Below are 7167 nucleotides of genomic sequence, written 5' to 3'. Positions count from 1 at the left end.
AAGTTGCCTTACCTTTCTTAAGTAAATCGGAGACAATATTTTGTATCATGCTTGGTCTACTCAAAAAGTTAAGTATGTGTCATCTTGATGACAATCCTCTTATCACATGTCAAAATACATGGAGCCAAGTGTTGACCACATTTAAATTATCAATTATTTGCTAACAACAAAAATTTGTTTATGAATCGCAGGTATACTCGCAGGTATAATAATGCATCTTAACTCCCCAAAAAGACTTAGAAGTTGTGTAGCTCAAATAAACACATTTATTTGACCATAAAATCATGTCAATTTATTTGTATAGCACATTTAAAAAACAACAACAGTTGACCAGAGTGCTGTAAAACAAACAAACAGACAAACAAGAAACATAATGCAAAAAGATGCTAGCCGGAGCGTCGTAGTCGCCAGTGTACCCGTGACACCAAGAGATAAACAAACAAAATGAATGACAACCCAGGTAAAAAAGTAGTGTACTTAAGTGTATTAGTAATATGGTTAAAGTACATGAAGTATAAAGCAAGTATGCTTCTTCGTTTCTGTGCTTTATTTGAAGTGAGTTTAATGTATACTTTATAAAGTATACTTAAAAATATGTGTAATTAAGTTCAACTTCTGAGTCCAAAAAGAAAGTATACTAATTTCACAATAATCAAATTGTCTTTTGATTGCACTTTTTGAAAGTGTACTTTGTTGTTAGTGTATTTTAAATTTGATAGAAGTACCAATGTTTTAAGTGTATTAAATTTGACATAAATTTGAGTGGCAATTTAGTGTACTTATGGAAAGTGTCATTTCTGCAAATAAACTGTTAGCATACTTTTTTACAGTGTACTATCATCTCACTTTATTAGAAGTGTTACTTCTGTACACTTTGTACAGTACACTCTAAAATAAGTGCATTTTTAGTGGTATATCGGAATACTTTCACAAAATATGTTAAAATATAAAAAATATATAGTGATAATTTAATGCACTTGAAGTAAGTGCACTTATTTGTAATACAGAGTTAGTATACTTTTTGAAAGTGTACATTTGATTTCAACTAATTGGTGGTAATCAGTGCTTGAAGTGGGCCGGAACGCAGCGGAACGCAGTTCCGGAACTTCTGTATTTTCGTCTTTTGGGTTCCGCCACTTTTTTCAGCGTTCCGGTACTTACTGAAACTGATCCGACGCAGTGACAGTCACAGTGGCCCGAGAATAGACAATATCACAAGACCGATGAAAGACTGACTACATTACCCACGAGCCACAACAGTGCCCTATCACAGTGTTTCTCAATCTACCGGGCCGCGAGAAGATTACCATCGAGCCGCCGGCAGACCCTCTCTGCCCTCTTCGAGACGCACCATGCGGCCGCGGCCGCACCCATTCTTCTCGGTCATATTGCTACGCGAGAAAATCGCACAGAAATAACATGCATATCATATGAAACTGCAGAACCTGGCCTTTCCAATGGTACTAGCCGCTAGTTTCTACGATGAACGGTTCGCGAGATAATTAGCGTTGAAAATTACAGTTACCTACAAAAATGAATGGCACATTCAGTTCTGCGTCATACCCATTCTTCTCTGTGAAATATCTTACGATTTCGTTACTGCCCTATGGCAAACTACATATCAAAATAAACAGGAGATCCTACTGATTCCAACGGCGTATAGAATGCCTCTGTGTAATTAGCTATAATCACGAGAAATCCTTTTTGGAAATCACATCAAATTTCTGCATTTTTTCCATACCTCTCCATATCTCCCACTTCAAAATAATTTCTTTTTCATATCAGAAGTTGTATTCAGACCCCTGTTTGTCATATAGCCATGGCAGATGCTTGAAATGCCATTTCAGGACCCAAAATAGCAATAGAAAGAACACTTACAGTCACACTTACCCACTTGTTCTGACTTTTGGCCAGTTATTGTTAATTAAATCAATGTAACAAGTAGGCCTACAGCCTATTTCACAGTTTTCTTCATCTGGGCCTTTAGCCCAAAGGTTTCTGGTTCGTGTTGTTTTAATGGGTTTTCATATTCCATTTGTTAATTAGAAAAAAGTAACCTAGGCCTATAGGTTAGTGCTTGAAAAAAATATTAAATAAAAAACTTGATTTTTTTTTTCACCGTGTCGGAAAATTAGAGTTCCTGCACTTATTTTTTCCCACTTCAAGCACTGGTGGTAATGTATCAATTTACTGTAGTCTACCAATGGAAAGTGTTTTTACATTGTTAGGCTGATTTCTGAAAGAGTAATGTGATTAAATGTTGCAGTGTGGACGAAGTAAGTTTATTTTGTACAAATTATATTTTTTTCATTTGGCTCCACATCTTGGTGAGGGAATACATAAGTCTACACTATCACCACCATGTATTAATAAACACTTGATTGACAGAAAAGTCACTTTAAGAACAGTAGCCTAATTATTTTTACAGATATTGTATTTACATGTCAATTCAGTATCAGAATCTCAGTACTTGGCAGTACTCACTCTCAAAAAAATGAAATCTCACTATTGCTCATCTTAATGAATCCTTTTTCGTAGGATTTACACAATAAAATTAGGTTTCTAGGTGAAAAGGAGTCAGTTATACGAAATGCATTCGTGTTTGGAGGAAATATGTCACTCTATGGTCGCCGTAGAAGCATTATTTCAAAACGCACAAACGAGGGTCTCTGGCTGTGGCAGGTCTGCCTCTTCTCCCTCACTCGTGGATTGTAAGGTATGTATTTGCTAAACACACAGTGTTCTTATTTTGAGTTCGGTGTAATTTTAGGGAGTTTAGCATGACAACAAACCTGGGAAACATGATACAATTCTAACGTTAGCCTGAGATGATTAGCTGCTAGCTACTTAGCCGCCCACATGAGGTTCAGCAGATCTCATGTGGGCGGCTAAGTAGCTAACAGCTAATCATCTCAGGCTAACGTTAGAATTGTATCATGTTTCCCAGGTCAGTTTTACTCCCTGCCGAAAATAGGGGTGGTTATGCCTTGATGGGTTTGTTTCATAAAACACAATTGAATGTTCATGGATGTGACCAGGTCAGGACGACTTCATGTGTTTGCTGTTTCATGCAGCTAGCAGTTAACGGCTAACATAAGATAGCCGCTAGCTAGCCCCGCACAAACCCAGCCTATGTTTATGTGTTAGGCTTAGAATACTAATAGTTAGATTATTATCTGAAAAGTTTAATGTTTAAACGTAGGTGCAGGCCAGTCTGTGTTACCAAATTGTCCTTATGTGTCATGAACAATTTGCGTTGTTACAGACACTAAAGTTCGTCCACAAACATTTGAATTATTTGAATGTCCGTGTAGCAAACCACACCATCTTGCCTAGTCTCTCTGTAACGTTTATCACGTGCAGACTATCTTTGAAGGACAAGTTACACAAACGTTAGACTTATCATTATTTTTGTATGATGTGATCAGCATTATTGTAGGCTACTTGCTCTCATTCGACTTCTATATTAAACGAGTAAAGCAAGTAAGTTTTTCATGATCATGGTAGAGGCTGCCTACTCTAAATGTTTGAGTGATTTGTTAATCACAAACAAGCCTCAATGTAATTAAATGTTTTCTTCCCAACTTTTAATTCAAATTCTAAAAGATTTCAGTAATCTGATATTATTATAGTTTTGCATGGTGTAAATTTGTTGAGTTTGATATACTTTCTCCACAGACGTGGGAGTGCAGAGTGCAAGACATCAGCGTCATTGAGGTCTCTCTTACAGAAGCATTACAGGTTAGCTCATGGTTACTTTTGCGGTAGACACCCATACCTATGTGCATAATTATTATCATTGTCCCTGTTTATTATAAGCATGGAATGCTCTTCATAGTCACTGAAGCAGATATCATACTTAGATCAATGTTTTCTGTATGCCAATTGTAATTCTTTCTACAAATGCTGGGTTGTTTTGTACATTCTTTCTGTCCCCTCTACCCTCGTATGGTTCAAGATGTGCAGAATTTCACACGCATTGTGCAACTGAAGTCCAAGTTTATGCCAGAACTTGACATCTGCTCCAGGCTGTCTGCTGAGTGCCATAGGAAGGGAGGAGAAACAAGACATAAGATTAAGGAGATCATGGCTGCCATTGATCGGGTTAGTGAGAAGTTGTTTTGTGCCTCCCACTTTGAAAACCAATATTAGGCCATGAGCTACAGGGCCGTAACATGCACCTGTCAACGAAACATTTTTGACCATGCTGACATGACGAATTTGAATGTTAACATTTACATTTTTGGGTTGCACTACCTGTTTCTACCCCATGAATAGATTTGCATTGAAGATCAATGTGTTCCAAAAAATCTCTCAATACATTGGAAATACATTATATGAACCTCTACATGTGATTACGTAAACACACCTTGTCACATGCCCCACCTCTCTCTAAGTCATGAGCATTACATACATCTTATAATGCATTTCCAATGTATTGAGAGTCTTTTGAAACTCCTCTATCCATGGAGCAGTAAATAGGCATTGCATCCCAATACCCAAATCTCCAAGTTAACATTGGGGGATTGCACGGTAAAGGCGTAGTAAACATTAAGATGCTTAATTTGTAAGTGTAAGTAAAGTAGTGTTATTATTATATTTCCCTGTTTTGCAGAATCCCATCATTGGCTCGTTGAGAGTTTGCCACCTGCAAGCACTTGTTGTGTACTTGAAGGCCCTGAGAAACTCAAAGGAATACCTGGTAAGTGTAAATGAATATCCCAAAAAACAGTGTAAATTCGGTGAAAATGGACCTCAGACTCTCTTACTGCATGAAAATGCATCAAAGAAGTCGTGGAGACGGACAGTATTTTTCATTGATGAAGCACTATAGAGCTTGCATCGGCGTACACTATATTGCCAAAAGTATAGTGATGTCAATAGACATCCCATTCTTAATTCATAGAGTTTAATATGATGTTGGTCCACCCTTTGCAGCTATAGCTTTTTTGACCATTCATCCAGAAGCGCATTTGTGAGGTTGTACATTGATGTTGGACGAGGTGGCTCTCAGTCTCTGCTCTAATTCATCCCAAAGGTGTTCTATTGGGTTGAGGTCAGGACTGTGCAGGCCAGTTAACACTAAACTCTGTCATCCATGTCTTTGCGGACCTAGCGTTGTGCACTGGTGCACAGTCATGTTGGAACAGAAAGGGGCAATTCCCAAAACTGTTCCCACAAAGTTGGGAGCATGGAATTGTCCAAAATCTCTTACTGTTCCAACATGACTGTGCATCAGTGTGCAAAGCAAGGTCCATAAAGACGTGAATGATATAGTTTGGTGTGTATGAACTTGACTAGCCTGCACACAGTCCTGACCTCACCTGACCTTTTTTTTTTCAGTTATTAGCTGGTTTGATGCTCATTGGGCTCAATGCCAACCCGGCTAATAGGCTAACTGAAAAAAAAAACATCATACCAGTCTCTAGGTATGGTGAAGGGTATGTGATGTGGGGCTATTTTAATTCCAAAGGCTGAGGATACTTTATCAGGATGCCTAGTATACTGGATCCATGAAATAAGTGGCTTTTAAAGATAGAAATCTTCCTGCCTCTATGGGAATTTAACATATGGGAGCAAATACTTATGACCCCTGTATTTTAAGGAAGAACATTTATTTATTTGCTATACATTTCACTCACAAAGACAATTGGTGTCCTTAAAGGTTGGATATTTCCTAATTTTTTTAGTCAACTTTAGCATGGGTTCCAATACTTATCCTCGCTGTATATGCTCTATTTTCTGACACAATGTGATACTTATTCTTTGTATCATAATGTGATACTGACCCTTTTTATATTGCATCCTTGTTTTAGAGCTGCCAGGACTGGTGTCATCACTGAAAGCAGTCATAAACAACATGGCAGATTCATCTATTTCCTCCAGCCAAAGCGACTCACCACGCACTAGCAGTGAGACTTGCAGTGAAGACATGGTACTATGACTGAAGTACCTTGAACCGATCCCTCATTAGCATTGTGCAGGCCCTCCATGATTTTGTGATCTTGCAAGTTCACCAATTCATGCAAATTCAGGGACTTTGCTGCATTTGCGTGTTGTAATATTCAATAAATGTGAATGGTGATGTGTAGTTATGTTCCTGTTATTGTGTTATTAGCATTATATATCCTTTGCTTGAATTATGTATTTTTGTCATTTTATTGTAATAAAGTTCCCTTTCTGAAATGAGATTTGTAATCTGTTGTAATGCACTTGAAATTAATTGTAATGTAATACACTTAAAGTGTAATATCGACATGTATGCCAAAGTATAACAATATGGGAATTAAAGTACAGATAAAATATACTTCAAAGACAGTTCTTTTCTACAATAAAATATAATAATATTGCACTGAAAGTATGTGTCTATGATGTTTAGCTTGTAATTGAACTTCACTTGAAATATGTTATCATTGTCATAGTGGGACACTTTAAATGCACTAAATATAGTACGGAAGTGCATTTGTAGATCACTTGAAATATTAAAGAGGCATACTAAATTAACATACTTTATAGTAATACTTAGTATGATAACAGTATGTACAAAATGTACTTAAACTCAACTGTAAGTTGAGCTCCAATTATTTTTTAAGTGTACTTCTATTAGAATGGTCATACAATGTAATTGTACTGTAAGTATGCTTAATTGCTCATTTTAATTAGTGTACTTCAGTGCACTTGAAGTTTGTAAATAGTTGTTCCAATTTAGCATACCCTACACACTTGAAGTATAGTGAAGTTTGTATTACGATGAACTTAATACATACTTTAATATACTTAAATATACTTGGATTTGACGAAAAAAGTACACACTGTACTTATTACACTCTGAAAAAGTATATTTTCAATAGTTTTTTTTTTTACCTGGGAAAATAACAAATCATAGGCTACACAAAACAAATAATGCTGGACGGAGCGGCGTAATGGCCCATGACACGCGTACCCATTACACCAAGACATACAAAGACAGACAACAAACAAAACCAACAAACAACAAAACAAATAAGTAATACATTTAAAAAAAAATCCATGTTCAGCTGGTTAATGGAAGACATGTCATGCAGATTCTGAAAAGTCCAAAAGTCAGCCAGCTGCCCACTGGGCTGGAGCTCAATGCTCTCAACAAGTAAGTCCATGGGCAATGGATGACAGGTAATGTCAGAAGCA

At 36.9% G+C, this 7167-nt stretch overlaps 1 long non-coding RNA gene across 1 annotated transcript; it reads left to right on the top strand.

Annotated features, from left to right (window-relative positions):
* The first annotated feature begins 2209 nt into the window (after positions 1-2209).
* LOC134079612 (uncharacterized) lies at positions 2210-6009 on the top strand. The gene is made up of 5 exons (XR_009939098.1): positions 2210-2716; positions 3679-3741; positions 3959-4104; positions 4616-4702; positions 5817-6009. It is a non-coding gene; the product is annotated as an uncharacterized LOC134079612 (long non-coding RNA).
* Positions 6010-7167: the final 1158 nt, after the last annotated feature.

Source organism: Sardina pilchardus, chromosome 5, assembly GCF_963854185.1.
Source record: "Sardina pilchardus chromosome 5, fSarPil1.1, whole genome shotgun sequence".
NCBI classification, from domain to species: domain Eukaryota; kingdom Metazoa; phylum Chordata; class Actinopteri; order Clupeiformes; family Clupeidae; genus Sardina; species Sardina pilchardus.
This window is presented reverse-complemented; position numbering and strand designations above follow the sequence as displayed.